Source organism: Panthera pardus, unplaced genomic scaffold, assembly GCF_024362965.1.
Source record: "Panthera pardus isolate Hobbes unplaced genomic scaffold, ASM2436296v1 HiC_scaffold_24, whole genome shotgun sequence".
Lineage (NCBI taxonomy): Eukaryota > Metazoa > Chordata > Mammalia > Carnivora > Felidae > Panthera > Panthera pardus.
The window spans coordinates 75874001-75894906 of NW_026526810.1; the positions used below are offsets into that span (position 1 = coordinate 75874001).

At 41.0% G+C, this 20906-nt stretch overlaps 1 long non-coding RNA gene across 5 annotated transcripts in view; it reads right to left on the reverse strand.

Moving 5' to 3' along the window:
* Positions 1-20906, reverse strand: part of LOC109254308 (uncharacterized) — a 119111-nt gene that overhangs the window by 6954 nt on the left and 91251 nt on the right. For 4 of the 5 annotated variants that reach the window (XR_008417175.1, XR_008417172.1, XR_008417171.1 and 1 more), the window contains one exon: positions 850-943. This is a non-coding gene — a long non-coding RNA (uncharacterized LOC109254308). Of the gene's footprint in view, positions 1-156; positions 944-20906 lie in introns of those variants that run through there. The other variant, XR_008417173.1, reaches the window with a different exon arrangement.

Consider the following 20906-nt stretch of genomic DNA (forward strand, 5'->3'; position numbering starts at 1 on the left):
GATTTATGATGCTCTTGCAGTAACATTTCATCCTTTTGGTTCAAGTCAGTGTTTGGTAAACTTGACTACACACTGGAAACACTGGGGAGCTTTAAAAACTAGCAATGCCTGGGGACCAGCCTTAGAGATTCTGGTTCAATTGATCTGGGCCAGGACTGTTAAAAGCAGATATTTTAATGTGCAGCTAAGGTTGAGAACTACTGGTTTAAAGTAGTAGACCCCTTATTTACATAGACCCCTTATTTATCCCTTATTTGCTTTTGGCATAAAAAGGAAAAGTCAACCTAGGTAGCCTGGCAAAAAGGGAAGAGGTCAATGGCAAGGCCAGGACCATTTTCTTAGTGAAAGAGAAACCTGAGCAGAAGAGGTCTGTGTTCTGTCTCCTCTGTGGGTCCTAAAAAGAACCTTAAATATTATTCTTCTGAACACTTAAAATAAAAAACAAAACACTTCCTTTTCTTTTTAGTCAAAAATTGAAGTAAGCATAGGAAATGCTGAAATCCTGGGAAGCTGTTATAGATCATTTAATAATCTCTCTTATGTTTTGAATTTATATAAACTGCTATCTTCATTGTGAGATCTGGTTCCATTTCTTTCCATCCACATTAGGAGTAGATGCTAAACTTCCTGGTATTTAAAAATCAGCAGACATCCAGGTTGTGTAGTTTTTGACCATTAAGTTAACCTCTGCAGGAAGCTGTGATGAGAATTTTACAAATTGATAAAATTGCTAGTTTACTAATGAATCATCTTTCATATAGCATTATTTCATACAATAATCAATACAAGTCCATATGTAAATGCACATACAATATAAGCAAGACACTAAGGATCTGTTGGGCCCAGCACCTGGTCAGGAGATGGGCAGCATGAGACGGTGAAAGAACACAGGAGCAGGAAGCCCAGGGCTCAGCTTGGCGCTGTTCATGTCTGATGCAGTTTCCTGAGTCATAAAAAGGAGCATATAGAACAGGATTACTTTGGCCTCTTCAACTTTAATATTTTGATAAGGTATCCTGAGACGGAAATCCATCAGAGTGTCAATCAACCACACAGGTTCAAAGAACCAAAGAGGTTCTTTCCCCTAGGTTTGGCAGACATTGACAAGCTCTGAGAATGCGTGTCTATTTCTAGAGCTTTTCCATCCTGAGCTTATATTCTTGCTAAATCAGGTATTGCAAATAGGTTTCATCTCCAGGTCCAGTCCAGTTGACTAGTAGTGGTCTCCCAAAGCACTCTGTTAGGCAGGATTCTGAAGCCAGGAGCAGAGTCGGCGGGGGTTAAGAGTGCCATGAGAAATGAAGATGGTCTTGGGTCTGAAAGGGGTAAAACAGCAGTACAGACATATCATGTGCCATCTGTGCTCCCAATCTTTTCATTTAGGCCAGTGTTTTCTTCATCTCTCATCAGGTACTTTGGAAGTGAAATGAATTTTGGGACTCTGTACTCTTGCCATCTTTGGCTCGGAAAATTTAGTCCATTATCAAAGCAGAAAGGGATCTGAAAGTAATTCAACCCAAACATTCGGCTACTTACTGAGTCTTTGACAAGCAGCTTCAATTTAGGTAAAATCTTTCTAATAACCAAACAACCAGCAGATTCACTTCAACAACTAATTTATTTAAAGAAAAATAAACGTTATTTAATATTATTTTGGCTAAAACAAAAAAAAATGCTTTTTGATTCTTTGGCTCTTAAGCTAGTCCCATTAGACACAGTCTACAAGATAACAGAAATCGTGACCTTCCCTCTCTCCCACCTCCTTAGCCTGGTGGCAGCATTTTTCCCTTCAGGCTGTGTGACACCACAGCATGATCTGAAAAGTAATTAACTACTTTAGAAGTTAATCCAGCATATACTTTGAAGCAGAAGCAATTCCATTCCTAATAGTTGCTTGGCAGATTGATTCTTACTTCTGGCTCTCGAAACGGTATGTAGTAATTGCCCCAGAATTTAAAAATCATCTGGGGAATTCCTTCTTCCACATCTAGGGTACAAATAGCTAATGACTTTGACATGTAGTGTGTGTGTGTGTGCATATGTGTGTGTGTGTGTGTGTGTGTGTGTGTGTGTGTGTGTTGTGGAGGAAGGGGTTCTGCTGCTTTCTAAGCAGTGCCTTGAAAATCACTAGATAATAAGAAAGTTGTCTCTTCTCACTGTGAAGACCTGAACAATCCTTACTTGACTGGATTGCAAAACTGAGCTTCAAAGCTAGTAAAATGATCACATGTAGAGAGAAATCTTGACGGGGTAGGTCTTCTCAGAGTGGATGCGCTCTCACTTGGGTACTCTGGTTATAGAGTTGCCTGCTTTCCTGCTGGTTTTGGTGGTGGTGTTACTGCTTGTAGAACAGTGCTGTGACGTCTTTGGAGTAACAACTCAATCACTTTGTAAACTAACCACTCATCTCTGGATCAGAAGATCTTATTTGAACACTGTTCTCATATGCTGATTCATTTTATGCCCATATTGATTTGATCATTAGACTATGCTCTGCACACTACCCTTCCTAAACTTGCTACATTCCCTGTGACTGGGGGAGTGGGCTAGACCCTCTTTCGATCGTTTCCATCTTCTCCAACTTTAGAGTCTCCTATAACACTTGACACCCAAGAAAGACCTCACTGAATAGTCTGCGAATCAACTATCATGATGGTTGTGTTTAGTTTATGTTAGTTATTTATACTCTGTCCCTCTTCAAGAACTGAAGATGATTCAGTTGGGATTTTCAGCTATTATCAGTTATCCTTCAATCAATACAAATCCTTGAGCTGTCAGGTAGACTTCGTTTGAAATATTAAAAGTATGGGGCACCTGGGTGGCTCAGTCGGTTAAGCATCCGACTTCGACTCGGGTCATGATCTCACAGTCCGTGAGTTCGAGCCCCGCGTTGGGCTCTGTGCTGACAGCTCAGAGCCTGGAGCCTGTTTCAGATTCTGTGTCTCCCTCTCTCTGACCCTCCCCCATTCATGCTCTGTTTCTCTCTGTCTCAAAAATAAATAAACGTTAAAAAAATTTTTTTTAAAGAAATATTAAAAGTAATTGAACTAATAAATTATTCCCAAACTGGAGATGAATTTCCGATTTGGGGATAATTAAAGGAATCTGTAAGAAAACAGAAAACTCAGGCCTTGCTCTCAAGTTGGTTGCAGTTTGGTTGGAGACAAGACTCATGTGCATGAGACACCATGTACAACAGGAGGCATTTGACTACAAAGTCCTAATCACACTCTGTAAGTTAGAAAGGAGCATGATCTCGGAGGATGGTTAATGAGTGAAGGTTTCAGGGGTGAGGTAAACTGAGTCAGGTATTAAAGGGGAACAAGGTTTGGAAAGGCAAAAGGAGAAGAACAGACATTCTGCGTGAGGCGTTGACAAGGGTGAATGCATGGTGAGAAAAAATAGTATGGCCCGGGAGGTGGTCAGCCTGTCTGCAACAGGGGTTTGGAATACCGTGGTAATTATGTAAACTTGACGGGTAGGGGTCCAATTACAGCGGGGCTTGTGATCAGTGCAATAGAAAATAAGGAGCCCCTGAGGGATTTTGACCCAGGGAGTGACATTATAAAATGGTGTTTTCAGATTCTATTTCTGGCAGTGATACATGGGATAAAGGAAAACTAGGAACAAGGCAGCCGAATTGACTTAGCAGTGAGGGAAAACAGGACATTCTGACTACAGTGGAGGCAATGGGGACAGAGGCAAGAGATAATTCAAAAGAAATTTCAACCAGTCTTGGTGTCTGGCTAGATGTGGGATAAGGATGGAGTAGGTCAAGGTAAATCTGAAGGTGGGTGAGCATTGGGGTAGGGGGTTCAATGACAGAAACTGAGAAGTCAGAGGAGGAATTGTCTTTGAATGTGTGGAATTTGAAATGACAGCGAGCAGGGTGAGGAGGTGACACTGTAGGAGAAAGCAATGCAACTTTGTTTTGAAACCTGAGTCTAAGTCATTTAACTTCACTGACAAGGAGAATGGTACCTGACTCACGTGGCTGAAGAACTGAGGAACTCTGGTAAGAATGTCAAAGTGTTTTGTAAAGTGCTACCCAAATGTACACCTTCAGCATTTTACTATGTGCGCATCTTCTCCCCGGCTGCATATGCTAAAGTGGACGCAACACTGAGGCTCATGAATGTCACGCTGGTGTGTTTTGAGGTCTATCGTTTCTGGTGACAGAGAGACTGGTTGGGAGGCCTCAGCAGTGAAACAGGTAAGAGATGAGGAGGACCATCTGGCCCGGGGCAGTGACCACACAGGTAGAACTCAGTGGACTTACATGCTTTCCAGGAAGAAGAATGGATTGGATGTGGGAACTGAGTAAGAGGGAGGATTCTAGGATGACATCCGGGCTTCTGGTCTGGGCAACTGACAGCCTGTGGTTTAAATCACTGAGGAAGAAAAGATTGGAGGAGGGGCAAACTTGATCAGGGAGGAATATTCTGAGTTTAGTTTGGACACTGGTGGGTAAAATAATGCCCCACCCGAAGGAGTCTACATCCTAATTCCCAGAACCTGTGAACATGTTACCTTTCATGGAAAAGGGACTGTGCAGATGTGATTGAAGATTTTGAGATGAGAGTATCCTAGACGGTCTGGGTGGACCCTATGTCCTTCTGAGTGAAAGAGAGAGGCAGGAAAGTGAGAGAGCAGAGGCGAGAAAGATGGGCCATTGCTGGCTTTAAAGATGGAGGGGGCTGCAAGCCAAGGAATGTGGGGGGCCTCTAAAGGCTGGAAAAAATAAGAAATAGCTTCTCACCTAGCACTTCCTAAATGAAACACAGCCCTGCTGAACCTTGATTTTAGCCAAGTGAAACTCGTGTTGGACTCCTGACCTTCAGAACTGTAAAATAATACATTCTTAATACTTAAGCCACTGAAGTTTGTGGAGATTTTTTACAGCATCGATGGGGAACTAATATAAACACATTTGAGATATGTAAGAGTCACCTAAGTAGAAACCTAGGACAGTTTTATATAGAGGTCTGGGCTGGGATTATAGATTTGCCTATAATTAGTCTTTAGCCCATGTCATATATATGTATATGTTAACGTCTCTGAAATCAGGATGTATCTTACAATTGATAATATCTTATAATTGTTGTCAGACAACAGATGTGTCATCTGTGCATGTCCAGGTGGCTGGGCTAGACAAATGTAACCTCTGGACATTCCAGTCAACAAAACACAAAGACTATTTGAGAAAGGTATGTGAGTTCTGTTGTTGTCGAAAGACTTTCTGTTAATAAGTTTTGGTAAGATCATAAAGGGCCAATATTAAAATTTTCAGAATGGGTGTCAACGACTTTGAGGAAATTCTTAGAGACATTACTAATTCTTTTAAGCAATGCTGATTTATCAATATTCATGATAGAACAAGAGACAGAATTGTGATGGAAAAACAAAGATGAATTTGAGTCAAAAAGTAGCTCTGAGGACTTGGATTCTGAAAAATTGTAAATAATACATTAACCAATATACTGTGCTTACATTTCCTTTTTATATATGCACAAAAGTCTAAAAGAACTTTTTTAAAGTTATGAAATTAAAATTTTAAGTGATGAGAGAGCATCATGTCAACATAATTAACACCATACTTCTGTATTCATAAAATAATGGTGAATCTTACTGAATGGAATCCTAAACTTGACAGTCTTTATAGCTATAGAGATGGGTGAAATGATTCAGAAAATACAGAATAATAAGAGTGGAAGATTCATGGAAAAAGTCTCAGAAATATTACCAGCAAGTAATTTGAAAATATCTATCTAGAGCCATAAAAATATTTATACTCCTTACTCCCATTTTGGGTAATTCATCCCCAGAAAGTCATCCAAAAGAATAAAAAAATAATTAGACAATGGAAGGTTACTTCCATGAGTCCAGGATGACAGTATCAGAAGCTGGACTATGAACCTGAGTCCCAGCCCTCTGACATTGGCAAGTACACCATGGCTCATGCCAAATGGGAAACACAGTTCACAGTTATTCAGAATATAGTAGTGGCTTTGGTGAATCATAACTTGTATACTGGTAACCTTTTCCCCTTTCCAAAAGGGTATATGGAGCATCTTGATTTCTCTGTGTAATGTCACCTTTATACTTACCAAGATATAGGAGATAATTGGATCAGTTTGACCCCATCCAATATGGTGCCATGCTTTTGAGCAGAATCTCTTACAGAGCCACTTCATGGGCCTTTCTGATACCCAGCCTAAACATATCTGCCTTTTGGTCCAGGCACAGATCCCCCAGTCCACTAGTATCTACAGTATGACAACTTTTTTTTTTTAATGTTTATTCATTTTTGAAAGAGAGAAAGAGAGACAGAGCATAACTGGGAGAGGGACAGAGAGAGAGGGAGGCATAGAATCCAAAGCAGGCTCCAGGCTCTGAGCTGTCAGCACAGAGCGTGACGCAGGGCTCAGACTCATGAACCGTGAGATCATGACCTGAGCCGAAGTCGAACACTTAACCGACTGAGCCACCCAGGTGCCCCTACAGTATGACAACTTTATGAAGAAAGAATTATCTGTGGCTACTTTCCTCAGAGGCAGGCTATGGGCACGGCAAGCCCTTAGAATTTCACGGACCATCTAGCACTACACAATTTTAGGAAGGGGGAAAGGATACACTTTTGTTACAGAAAAAAAAGATAATTTAAATATCCAAAAATAGTGAAGTAGATTATTCCATTATTTTAGTATGTTCATTCACTCAATAGATTTTATTCATATTTTAGAGATGACAATTATGAATAAAAAATAATAGCAACAAAAAATTATACAAAAAATAAGTAGCAACACTGAAAAAAGAGAAATACAATACTAAACATAACTACTGGTGAAACTTCATAAAAATATATATTAATATTGAAAATGATCATAGTTGTATAGGGAATGGGAGTATGAGTGAATATTTTCTCTGTAATTTGAATTTTGTGAGGCATTATTATGTTATTTTATAATCATAATAGAAGTAGGAGAAAACATGCTTTGAACAACGGTAGTTTATGAAATAAAGCCATCAATCCAACTTCATAAAAAATATATAATCTACTAAAATATGAAATAATTAATAGAAACTTTATGGCAAGTGACTATTAAAGGTCTGATCTGAGTGAATGATGGTTTAAAAATGGACTCATAAAGCCCCAAAGCAGAATAACCCATTTATTTTTATCTTATTTCATTAGAAGTAAATTTGTTACCAATACAGTGGTTCTTGCAAAATCCAAAATAGATTTTTTAAATTTATTTTTAGTTTTTATTATTTTTTAATGTTTATTTATTTTTGAGAGAGAAAGAAAGACAGAGTACAAGAGGGCAAAGGGGAAGAGAGAGAGAGGGAGACACAGAATCCAAAGCAGGCTCCAGGCTCCAAGCTGTCAGCACAGAGCCCAATGCAGGGCTCGAACCCACAAACCGTGAGATCATGACCTAAGCCAAAGTTGGATGCTTAATCAACTGAGCCACCCAGGAGCCCCTAGAGGCTCTCTCTTTTTTTTAAATGTTTATTTATTTTTGAGAGAGAGAGAGAGAGAGAGAGAAAGCAAGCTGAGAAGGAGCAGAGAAAAAGGGGGACACAGAATCTGAAGCAGGCTCCAGGCTCTGAGCTGTCAGCACAGAGGCCGTCATGGGGCTCAAACTCACAAACAGCAAGATCATGATCTGAGCCAAAGTTGGATTCTTATTCAACTGAGCCACCCAGACACCCCACAGAGGCTCTTTTATGAAGAGATGAGATTGTTGGAAAAAGCCCCTATCAAGGGAAGGTTAAGAAATAGTCATTTGCCAGGGATCTTGTGTTTTATACCTCACTCCTTGATCTCTAGAAAATTCCTGTATTTATCTGGAAGTATCCACCCCTCCATCCATGTACTTATAATGGGAAAAGAAAGGCCTGCTTGGGCACTATGATCTCCTCTCTTCATAGGGTCATGAATGTCTGGCAAAGGAGTGGGCACATGACTGAAGACTGGCCATTCATTTTCTTCCCTGGACATTTGAAATTGGAAGGAAAGGAGGGAAAAAGGGAGAAAGATCTCTCTCTAAGTGGCCAGACCCATCAAGTGAAAATTCTGAGAACTGTTAAAAGTCATAATTTCCATCACACAAATACAAAGACAGAGAAGGCAGTAAGAGAGGATGGAGCAGACATACAGAAAAGAAACAGAAGAGGCTGGAGAGCTTCTAAGAGCCTGGATCCAGTGCCTTCCGAGGTCCAGCTGAATCTTTGTCCTTGAGTTCTATGTATCCTAGGTGTGACTTTCAAAATATTTAACAAGGGCAGAGGGAAGAAAAGCAAGACAGGGTCAGATGGCTGCTACCCAGTCCCGAAATCTGCTCCCCTCTTTTGTTATGGGGCACAGAACCCTGAGAAATCCCCAGCAGATAAACCAATAAACCGGGGGTGGCTGAGGCAGTGAGGAGGCCTAGTGGGGGGGGGGGGAGGAGGGGGTTGGTCTCAGAGCAACAGAAACAGAGCATTTTAGAATGTAAATAACCAGTATCGCCGTATAAGTACAACCAGTTGTCTATCAGCCCTGTCTGTGTCCTTATAAAAAATGTTGCTTTTTCACCTCAGCTAGGTTGAGTGGTTTATTCACAACTGTAAATCTAAAAAACTTGTGATTTGTGCTGTATCATGCTTTGCCATCTATTTTGCTGACTGAATTTGATGGTAACTTCATCAAGCCTTAGGGGCTAGAACAAACATTGATGTAATTTTGTTCAGTCTCCCACCCAAATTTACTTTTTATCCAAATAATTCAGCAGAAGGAAGAAAAAAATCTGCACCTTTTAATTTAATCAAAGTACAAGAAATAAACCCACTAATTAATTTTGTTGTCATTATAATGTAATACATGGTCATTGCAGAAAATTTTTTAAAATCTAGATTTAAAAACCACTTATCCAATCATTAATAAAAAATCTGTTAACAGATTTTGTTATTTGTATATCCTTCTTTTTATGCATCTATAGAACTCCCACTTTTTGCAAGAATAGTTTTTCATCACAACCATCCCTTACTTCATATATTATGCTCTTTCTTTCCACAAAACCCAGACTTTTAAATGTCTTGTCCTGTCTTTCATTTCTGGTGTTTAGGCATTGGGGGGAAGGGAGGAGGACAGATCTTCAGAGTTCTTCGAGGTACAAGGTTTATGTAGCTCTTTGCTCCCTGCTCACAGTGCAGATCTCAGGAGAACAGGGTTGACCTTATTTCCAGGCAGAATTATTCATGTCACCACTTTTACTTTGGAAGCTGCTTAGCGAGTCATGTCTGACTGTATGAGAAAGGATGAATTTACACATTCAGCAGCAGGTGCACTGAAGTCAACGAAGTCCATTATTTAATCTCCAATATTAGCTCCCGAATTGAAAAATGGGAGGAAGACAAATGAGTTATGAAACCTCATATATCACTTAGCTTCCTTACTTTTATCCATTGGGAAGTAAAGTCTTTTCAACTAAGAAAAGCTGTTTGCATTTAATCATTTAGACTTATATCTAGAGTATTTTTAAGGTGATGCAAATTGTTGGTGCTAAAGAAGATCTGCCAGACCAAGTAAAGTGACCAGCCAGCACATGGGGACAGATCACCCACGATGCAGCAGAAATGGAGAGACCTGAGAATTCAAATGGCCACAAAGGAATAGTCAGGGACACTGAAAATAAAGAGCAGCAGTTAAGCTATGTGAGGCAGGGCAGATCTGTGTTCCTAGAAGCCCAATAAAAGGAAACAAGAAAAACTATTGCCATTTTGGTCCACATGGATACCAGTGCAATGCCCAAAATAATGTACTGGTTCACCTGAACTCCACATTCATCATCATCATCATCTGTTTGGATCAGGTGCTCAGTTCTGCAAACCACTTTTGAAGAGGGAGATTGGCAATTTAGAGTATATCCAACAGTAAAACAAGCCAGAGGCAAAAAGGCATATAAGGAGGTTTTAAGGTAACAGATACGATTCATTTGCAGAAGAGAAGACTGAAAAAGAGAATGTTACTCTCTTTATAAATTTGAAAACACCTAAATGTCTATCAAAAGGAAAACATTGAAATATATTATGACATGTCTGTATTACAGGATGCTATACAGCCATTAAGAATCTTACATTCGGGGTGCCTGGGTGGTTCAGTTGTTTAAGCAATCAACTTCGGCTCAGGTCACGATCTCGCAGTTTGTGAGTTTAAGCCCCGCGTAGGGCTCTGTGAGGACAGCTCAGAGCCTGGAACCTGTTTCAGATTCTGTGTCTCCCTCTCTGCCCCTTCTTCGCTTACACTCTGTCTCAGTCACTCAAAAATAAATAAACGTTGGGGTGCCCGGGTGGCTCAGTCAGTTAAGCGGCCGACTTCAGCTCAGGTCATGATCTCACGGTTTGTGAGTTCAATCCCCCTGTCGGGCTGTGTGCCAACAGCTCAGAACCTGGAGCCTGCTCAGAGCCTGTCTCCCTCTGTCTCTGCCCCTCCCGTTCTCTCTCTGTTCCTCCCCTGCTCACTCTCTCTCTCTCTCTCTCTCAAAATAAATAAACATTAAAAACATTTTTTAATAAATAAGATTTTTCTTCTTTAATGTTTATGAATTTTCTACAATAAAAATATGACCTCTGTATTCATATTAAAACCAATAAATTTATATAAAAAAGAGAGAGAAAGAGGAAACAAAAGTTTGGAATGATGAGGTGGAAGGGGATGTGTGAGTATGTGTGTGTGTGTACAGAGAGAGAGGTTAGTGTTTTTTTTCCTCTTTTCATTTTTATTTTAAATTATAAAAACAATATATGACCACTTCCTGTAAATAATTCGATAATAACTTCAATCATTCAACAAATATTTACTGAGCATCATTAAGTACTTTTACTTTTCATGGTTCTAAAGCACAGAACAAGGAGCAGTGGGTGGAAGTGACATGGAGACAGAAGGTGACGCAGTATGAAAAAGAAATATCAGAATTGCCAACAGAAGAGATTGCTATATACAGTGGAGAACTTCCATGTCATTGAAAAGTACTCAATCATGTACATTACTGTGGGAAATCTTATGAGAAGATGTATGATTTTGAAGATCTCTTCTGATTCTGAGGATTTATTAATTTCTAAATTAACATTAAGGATCAGGAGATAAGTCCTCACCACTCACCTACCATACAATGTTGGGCAACTCAATTCCCTTCCGATAGTCCTTTCTTTTTTTTTTTTAAGTTTATTTATTTTTGAGAGAGAGAGAGAGAGAGACAGAGAATGAGTAGGGGAGGGGCAGAGAGAGGAAGACACAGAATCTGAAGCAAACTCCAGGCTCTGAGCTGTCAGCACAGAGCCCTACTCGGGGCTCGAACTCACAGACTGCGAGATCATGACCTGAGCCGAAGTCGGACGCTTAACCGACTGAGCCACCCAGGCGCCCTGATAGTCCTTTCTAAAATAGGAGAAATAAGACTGACTTGGACCAATATAAACTTGACAGATAAGATTCAGAGAATGTTTCTCAAGTACTTAGATCATATTTAGCAGATAAATGAAGACATCTGTTATAAATGATCTAATGCAATACTCAGGCAGAACTACAGCATTGTCTATAATATAGAATCTTTAAAGAATGTCTTAAACCCAAACTAGGATGGCAAATACTTTAGAAACCTCTGGTTCTATATGGAGCTCATTGTTCATCTGTTATTTCCACTTTCACAATATAATTATGCCACGATGTGACCTCCTTCACACTGGCATGTTCATACCACCATGATTCAGAAACCATAATTTTGGAGAGCTGGGCATTTTTAAAAAGCAGAAGAAGAAACATAATTACAAAAGCAAATTAATGCCACAATGAGCTACCTCTTCATATGCACTAGGTTAATCAAAAAGACACAATCAGAACAGTGAGAAATGGAGAAATCGGAAGCCTCATATAGTGCCAGTGGGAATGTAAAATGCTGTGGCCACTCTGAAAAAAAATAGCTTGGCAATTCCTCAAATATTAAACATGGAGTTACCACATGACCCAACAATTCTACTCCCAGGTATAAACCCAAGAGAAAAGGAAACCACCTTCACACAAAAACTCGTATGTGAACGTCTGTAGCAGTGTTATTCTTAGAGCTAAAAAGTAGAAATAATGTAAATACCCATCAACTGAAAAACAAAAATGTAGTAGTATTCATAAAATGGAATACCATTCAGCAACAAAAAGGAATGAAGTATTGACACATACTACAATATAGAGGAACCTTGAAAACATGTTAAGCGAAAGTAGCCAGTCACAAAAGACCACATACTGCATTGATTCCATTTATATGACATGTTCAGAATAGGCAAATCTATAGAAACAGAAAGGAGATTCATGGTTGCCTAGGACCGGGAGGCTGTGGAAAGGGACCCGACAATGACTGCTAGCGGGCACAGGATCTCTTTTTGGGGTTGTGAAATGTTCTATAATTAGTTGTGCCAATTGCACAACTCTGAATACACTACAACCCTGCACTGTATTCTTGGGGTATATTTCAACAATGCCATTTTGGAAAAAGAAAGAAAACTCTGTTTTCTACCAGTTCATTTCAGCTGCCTAAATTTCTCTGGCTGATATCAGGCCTGCTGTAATATTTCCTAGATAAATTTCAACCTTGGGAAAAATACTGCAGATGTAAAATATTAGCTCTAGGACCTCATGACCTAGTTGGACCCAGTTAAAATTACTGTAGATGAGAGTTTCATCGCATGAACAAAAATCTAACCAGATAACAAAGCAGACGTTCCAACGTTTCAAGGTGTGAAAGTGAAAAGCCAGCCCCTGATTTGGGTCAACGTCTTCTAAAGAACCAAAGAGGAGTGATTTTTAAGTCACCAGAAAGGAAAGATGGAAAGAAATAAAACCACAATTAAAGATGTTCACCAAAGAACGGGGGTAGTGGCTGAAGGACATCTTTTCTTTTTTTTCTTGCTTGCCTTGTCTTTCTAACTGGATTGAAGAATCCCAAGGGCAGGGCCCACGTGCCCTTCTTTTGAGTCCCTCCATGACACTTAACACAGTATCCTGCCACAGGGAATTGTAGTGGCCTAAGGCCCTATAGTGTCCAGCTTCTGCCCATCCTCCCCTCACCTCATTCCACACCTGCTCCCCACACACTGGTTCCTGCCAGTTTCACATCTCAGGCTCTCGCCCACCTTAGGCCCCTGACCATGCTGGTCCTGTGACTGAATGCTCTTCCATACTCTTTTTATGGCTCCCTTTCTTTCATTTTCAGGTCTCTGCTCAAATGTTACCTCCTCAGAGAGGCCCGCCCTCACCACCCACCATAAATTGTCAGTTCCCTTAAGAATCTGTCATCTCATCCAATTTGTTTGCTTCATAGTATTTATTTTTAACGTTTTTTAAAAATTCTTTATTATTGAGAGACAGAGAGACACAGAGCATGAGCAGGGGAGGGGGAGAGAGAGGGGGAGACACAGAATCTGAAGCAGGCTCCAGGCTCTGAGCTGTCAGCACAGAGCCTGATGCGGGGCTTGAACTCACAAACTGCGAGATCATGACCTGAGCCGAAGTCGGTCACATAACTGACTGAGCCACCCAGGCGCCCCTGTTTACTTCATAGTATTAATCCCGAAAGTCTTTCAACAATATTCCACAAATATTTATTCAGTCCCTAGTGTTAGGTGCTGGGGATAGAAGAGTGTAAAAAACAAGCAGTAGCTCAATTTATATATGGAGCTCATTGCATATTCTGTTTTCTCTATCATTACCTATCATATAACCTCTTTGTAAGCAGGGAGTAGCTAAAAGGGAGGCAGCACAGTGTAGAGGTCAAGAGCCAAAGGTCTAGGACGAGGATAGAATCCTGGCTCTAGCACCAAACCAAATTATTTAACCACCCTGAACCTGTTTCCCCAACTGGCATAATAATAGTACCTTATTTGGGAGGTTATTATGGGAACTAACCAAGTAGGATGGTTTAGTCACTTAGAAAAATACTTAGCACACAGTAAACTCTATAAAAATGTTTATTAGAGAAATGTTCTTTGACCTTTGGGCCAATACAGTTCCTGACAAATAGCTGGTTTTAGTTAAATGAATTAATAATTGTGGTGCCTGTGGTTAAACATATTTTAACTGGGCCAACACTTAAAAGAGAGAGCCAATAAGCAAGAGTAAAATGCTCCTTTTCATCTCTCAGCTCCTTGCTGGAAAAAATTCTTTAGTCTTAGAGACAGAATGTGACATCCTTGGTCAATTATTCTCTTTGGAATCTGCTAGAAATATTGTGGTTGTTTTCTACCGTAGGAGGTTCTGGGACTTTCCAGGAAGGAAGGGCTATCAGAATTCGGCTTGGTCTATAGTCTGGCTCCCACTGTTGCATGAAAGAAACCATCTGCCTCCTGGTGGAGCTGCTGGAGGAATCCCAAAGATATCTCTGTACTTGTCACCTGTTTCTCCTATCTTCTTCTCATTACACATGCCCACAACTTCTAATTTTGATATTTTTATCCATTGTAAAACCAAAATAGAGTGATGAAGAGGCTAACTACTAATCACTCCCAATAACTCCTTCCAGTAAAATTCCACATGTACAAATGCAGTGTACCAGTGCCTGAATATTCTGTACATACAAACTTCCAGGAAAGATAGAATCAAATGGAAGAATCAAAGCCATTAGGAGGGGCTGGTAAGTACTTACCAAGATCCTATTAAATTCTGGCATTTTTGAAAATGGTATGCAGAAGACCAAAAATGTAGAAAAACAAAATATTTTGTCATAGAGTTGCCTTCAAGAAGTCCACAGTCTACTTAGATCAAAATCTCCATACATCAAACTGGGAAAAACTTTATAAAGGAGTACCAATATGTGGGAGGCACAATATTGGGCAACAGCCCCCCAAAATGTCCACATCCTAATTCCAAGACCTGTGACTTTGTTAGGCTACATGGCAAAGGGGAATTAAAGTTGCAAATGTAATTAAACTGTTAATCTGCTGTTCTTAAAATAGGGAGATTATTCTAGATTATCAAGGTCCAATGTAATCACAAGCGTCCTTCAAAAGGAAGAGGGAAGCAGGGAGCACTGGAGAAAGAGATGTGACAACGGAAGGTGCCTCAAAGAGATGCGATGTTGCTCTCTTTGCAGTGAAGGAAGGGGGCCGTGAACCAAGGAATACAGGCAGCCTCTAGAAGTTGGAAAAAGCAAGGAAACACATTCTCCCCTAGAGCTTCCGGAAGGAATGAAATCCCAACATCTTGATTTTAGCTCCAATGAGACCTCTGTTGGAGTTCTCGCCTACAGAACTCCAACACAATGCGTGCCGTGTTCAGCCACTAAGTTTAGGGCAATTTGTTACAGCAGCTAGAAAACTAACACAACATGTAATAAAGCACCAAGTAGTATCAGAAAACAAATTAGGAAAGGGACAGAGAACAATGCTGACTAGAGTTATCAGGAAAAGGGATTTTGAGTGAGTGGGCTTTCAGATTGCTCATAGTTTATAGGATGAATGTAAAAAACCAAAGCTGAAAAGGGATATATGTTAAATCTATAAACTCATAAAGGGAGCATGGATTTGTTTGCCAAATCTCAGGTTACTAGAACCAGGAAGGACCTCCCTGAAGCTTGAAAGAGGTAGCTTTCGGATAGATGGAGGGATGGACAGACAGATAGAAAATAGGTTGGGGCAGGGGGAGGACAGAGAGACACAGAAAGAAAGAAAAGGAAACCATTGCTTTATGAATGTGAGACCTTTTTATCCTTAGAAGCTGAATATACAAAAAGCTTTAAAATTTTCGGATAAATTTGGGGATGCCAGAGGTCAGGGAAAACAAGATGTTTGGGGTGAACGCTGAGCCTCTGTCATACAGAAAACTTGCTTCCCCCCAGCCTGCCTTATGAAATCCTGTCTGAGACAGACCTAGCTTCCAGTGACTTCAAGCTGACACGGTATGGCAATTTCTGTTTCTGATCTCTGATCTGGGGCTTCCTTGGAGAATAACAAAGCTGACTTAAGTGTTTCTCTCCCTCCACACTATCACGTGTGTGTGCTTCTGATCTAAAAAACAGAGAACAGGAAAGGTAAGGTCCTCGTGTGTTGTTTTAGGGAGGAAACTGAAACCTGGCATCGTAAGCGGCCGAGGGCATCTTTCCTAACTGCCAGGGCGTCACTCACACCACTGTCATCTTGGGGCACAGTTACGTGATTACTTCCCTCCCACAGGAGTTCTTCTCCACGTCTCAGACAGTATTCTCTACTTCCTACTGGAGTGTCTTCCTCCGAGCTGTGGAACAGCTCTCCCCTCCTCAGGGAGCCACAAGACCATGATGGGTGAAGTGACACCTAGAAACTCTGCCAGGTGTTGCTCGTTCTTGCCTCCTCCAGAACGGAGGCCCACTTTTGCATGGATGGTGTACATGGGATCAGTCTGAATCTGTTGCAGCCCATGAGCCCTCACACCGGGACGCTGAGGGGAGGGCTGGATGGAGGTGTCACTGCAACTGCTCTCAGTTACGGGAGGAGACCCAAGGACCAGATGCTGAGCATTACTCTCCCTTTCAGTCTCCTGGGTTGACATGTGATAATCTGCTAACAGTCTGTACGTTCACTTAGGCCTTTATACCAGTAAGATTGGGGAACTGGGTATAGTAGACACCTTCTTATCTGGAATCTGACAGACTCAAAAAAAAAAAAAGAGAGAGAGAGAGAGAGAGAGCTGAAGCTACCAACCCCATCCATTTGCTTTCCCGTGTAAATTGTCAGGGTGACTAGAAAATCAGCTGTAACTCATTTCAAACACAGGCATGTACCTGTCATGCTTCATTTGAGAGAACCATGGACTTAGAAATGTTTTAGGTTCCCAGCAACTGTTCAAAAGCAGATACGAAATATAACCCACATGTATGGGGGTGAAGCAAAACCATTTGACCATCACATTACTGTTATATAAGGCAGATGTGGCTTTTTTCACTTAAAGATGTCGCTGGACATTTCTAAAGTTTGGGGAGTAGAAAGCCTCTTTGACCAACATTGTTAGCTGTTATTCTTTCAGGAGGTAGACCTTATCAGCACCAAAGGAAAATCTTGGAGCTAATTCAGGAGGCATTTTAAATGGACTGTTTTACCAGTTGAAGGCCAAAAGGGCAATAGGAAACAAATGACCATAAAATGAATTTTCTGCTGCTGGAATAAAAGAGTTCCTTAGAAATTAACATCTCTGCCCTGCTGATCCATTGATAGGGATTTCCAGTAATATTCAAAGAACTTTGCTCTTTTATCCCTGCCACACCTCTTGTTCTTTCTAGTGTTTATTTCTATTATCGTCCACCAACATATGAGGCAATTTTGTGCACAAGGCCTTTCCTAAAGCTTGGCTCAGTTCTATTAACCTTTATGCGGTAATTTATAGTTAAGATCTAAATGGCACTGGGGCATGTAAATAGTATCTGTGGGCTCTGCCATCATGAGGAAAGCACTGTGCTTAAGTGGCTTCAGCACATTTGCTCAGAACATTATGGAAGGAACCGCTGAGATCTCTGTAGGAAGTTATTTAGTGAAATTCTCCAAAAGATTAACATTGCTTTGTAATAGACTTTTTGTTGTGTGGAATCTAGTCCTTTTCAGGGAAATGTGTGGAATCCAAGGCTCTGTCTTTCTTTAACATCAATTTCTGAGATGCTCACCTATAAAGAAAAAAAATTTCGAAGCCAGGAAACTTCAGGGACTTGAAAATTTCCTTGTGATTTGTCATCAAGGATGAATGGATTTGAGAGATTTCTCTATATCTCAGGAGTAAATGCAAAGAAAGTAAAGACATCCTTTTGCCAGGTTGACACCATGGAAAAAATGTCTTTCCTTTCACCTTCTCTAACCCAAAAGCAGTCTATCTCTGACCGTTCTCCAAAACTGCCCATCCAGATGCATAGGAGGTCCTAGAGTATCCAACTGGCCTAGTTAATCCATTCTTCAAAGCTCTCTCAGAAACTTGACTGGTTTCTTATGTACTTCCATCCATCCATCCATCCATCCATCCATCCATCTGCTCATTAATATTCTACTGTTCACCTATGTTTGTCAGGCTCTCGGCAAAATTCTGAGATACAGCTGTGGGCAACATGAATATGGCTCTTTTCCTTGTGGAGTTTCAAGTCTCAGCTGGGAAAAGACACATTCAAAAGGTAATCCCACAAATAATTATTTCATTGCAGTTGCATAAATAAGTACTGCAAAGGAAAAGTATGGTCCAACAAGAGAATTTAACAGGGGTTTCTGGCCTGGTCTGGGTATGGAGGTGGGAGAGGCAAAAAAAAAAAAAAAAAAAAGGCTTCTCTAAGGAAGTAACATTTGCACCGATTCTTAAAGGATGAATAGGAATTCATCAGGCAAATAATGTGTGTAGAAGGGCAGGCTGGAGAGAGAAGGGAGGGAGGGCAGGCCAAGTGGGGATTAGAGAATCTAGGCAGCCAAATAAGCAAATGGGAGGGCCTTGGTGTGTGAAGGCCCTGGGTACACTGAGTGACAAGAGAGAGCAGATCAGTGTGGCTGGAGCATGGCCAACAGGGGGCAGGGAGCAGAAGATCAGGCCAGATTTTACTGTTAGAAGGGCTTAGGAAGAAATAGTTGGCTCAACTTAGCTTGCTCCCAGAGCAGTCAAAATCCTGAACCTGTGGCCTTCCTGGGATTCTCAAGCTGGATGTGCCCTAAACCTGTCAGACCTACATCTCCGAGGCCAAGCTAAATGACACGGGGCCAAAGCCACAAGTGATGAACAGTCAATCAGGAGCCTAAATACCAAATGCAGGGTGTGGACCTGGGCTGACCCTTAATTCAACGAGGTCAACTGTAATTAGACATTTGGGGGACATTCAGGAAATATAAATCAGATGGCATATTAGATGGTATAAAGAGATTATTGTTAATTAGTAAGTATAAAAATGGTATTGTGTTTGAGAAGGAAAATGCTCTTATTTTCTCATAGTATTCAAAAGTGAAATGTCATGATGTCTGTGATTTAAATTAAATTCAGCAAAATTTTCAGGAGGTATATATACATATATATGTATATATATGTATATATATATACATATATATGTGTATATATGTATATATATATACATATATATGTATATATATGTATATATATATACATGTATATATATATAAACAAGCAATGCACAAGATACAAATAAAAAGTTTCCTAAAGAGATTTTTATATCATCTCAGGGAGAATACATTCCAGGATATAGAGACCAAGAGGACCAAAGACACAGAGAGCAAAGCACAAAGTGTGCTTTGAAAACAGCAAGTAATTCACTTCAGTTAGAACTTTTTGGGGCCGTTAATAGGAATGCTGAGAAACAAAACCAGAAGAGAGCTGGCCGCCATCACACAGGGCCTTGAATGCCAGACAAAAGAGTGATGGCTCTGCCCTGCAGGCACTCAAGGACCACTGAAAGTGTGTGAGCAAGGGAGAAGCATGGATGCAGGAAAAAGAGTAATCATGCCACCATGTATATGAGGCTCCAGGAGAGCCTGGAGACACATAATAAATAGTTGCTGTGCTCATACTAAGTGTCAGACATTGTGAGCATCAAGGTACCTGCCCTTGTGGAGGCTACAGTCTAAGGAAGGAATGCGATGTTAAATAACCACATGAATAAGAGTTGTGAAGGAAAAGTACAGGGTGTTGGGAGAGCTCATAAGGAACCTAACATAGACGAAGGATCAAGAAGTCATACCTGAAGAGGTGACACCTATCGGGATGTAAAGATGCTCGGGAGTGAGCCAAGTGGGGACCAGAAAGAAGGGCTTGCCAGACAGAGGAGCAGGACAAGCACAGGCTTTGTGGCGGGAGGGAAAATGGCCCTTGTGACCTCCTGAAAAAGGCCTGGGGCACAGAGCAGGAGGTGGGGGGATTGTGGCTGGAGATAAGGAAACGTGAGGCAGGGTTAAGTCACCCACCACCTTGGGCACAGCAGATTGGGCCAGGAGCCAACACCTGACCAAAAGACAGACTCCTTGAAGCTCTCCAGTCCCCATTCCAGGTGACCTGGAGTGACATCAGCTATTGACTGCCTGAACCATTAACGCATCACTCTTGGGAAGTCTGAACGTGGGAGAGAGGGAGAGAAGACCCAGAAAAAGAGAAAAGCAAACTGACAGAAAATAGAATGCAGTCGAGTGAAAGCACAGAACCAGACATGTGGGCCGAGTGGCCCCTATTAAATACCTTGGCCTTTATCTTAAGAACGAATACTGGTGAGGAGTGACAAGAGCCTGACTTAGGACCAAGGAAGTAGAACCAAAGAAGCAGGGGGCGTGGTTTTAAAAGCAAAAATGTCCACAAATTCTTTGACACTTCTGTCTTAATTCCCCTCATGCTGAGTGTGGGCTGTACTTAGTGATTTGCTTCTAGCACGTACAATATTGCAAAAACCGATGGGGTGTGATTTTCAAGCTAGGGTTATAAAGAGACTGTGGCTTCCATCTTAAGTCTCCCCTCCCCCCGTCCCTCTCCCTCTCCCTCCCTCCTCTCTGTGCCTGTGGGGAGAAGCATGCTGTCATGTAATAAGCCGACCTACAGAAAGACCTACCCGGTGAGGAACTGAGGCCTCTGGTCAACAGCCAGCAAGCAACAGAGACCTGCTAACGACCACATGGGTGATCTTTGAAGCGGATTCTCCAGCCCTGATCAAGCTTTGAGATGAATAAAGCCCCAGCAACAGCCTGCCTACAATCTCGTGAGACCAACTAAGCTGATTCTTAATCCTCAAGAACTGTGTGGAACAATAAATATGTCATTTTTAAGCTGCTAAACCTCGGCATGATTTGTTACGCAGCATTAGATAATGAATATACAGGGAGAATGGATGACACTGGTATTGCACAGCTAGAACTGCTATGCCCAACTGCTGTTGGGCATAGGTAGA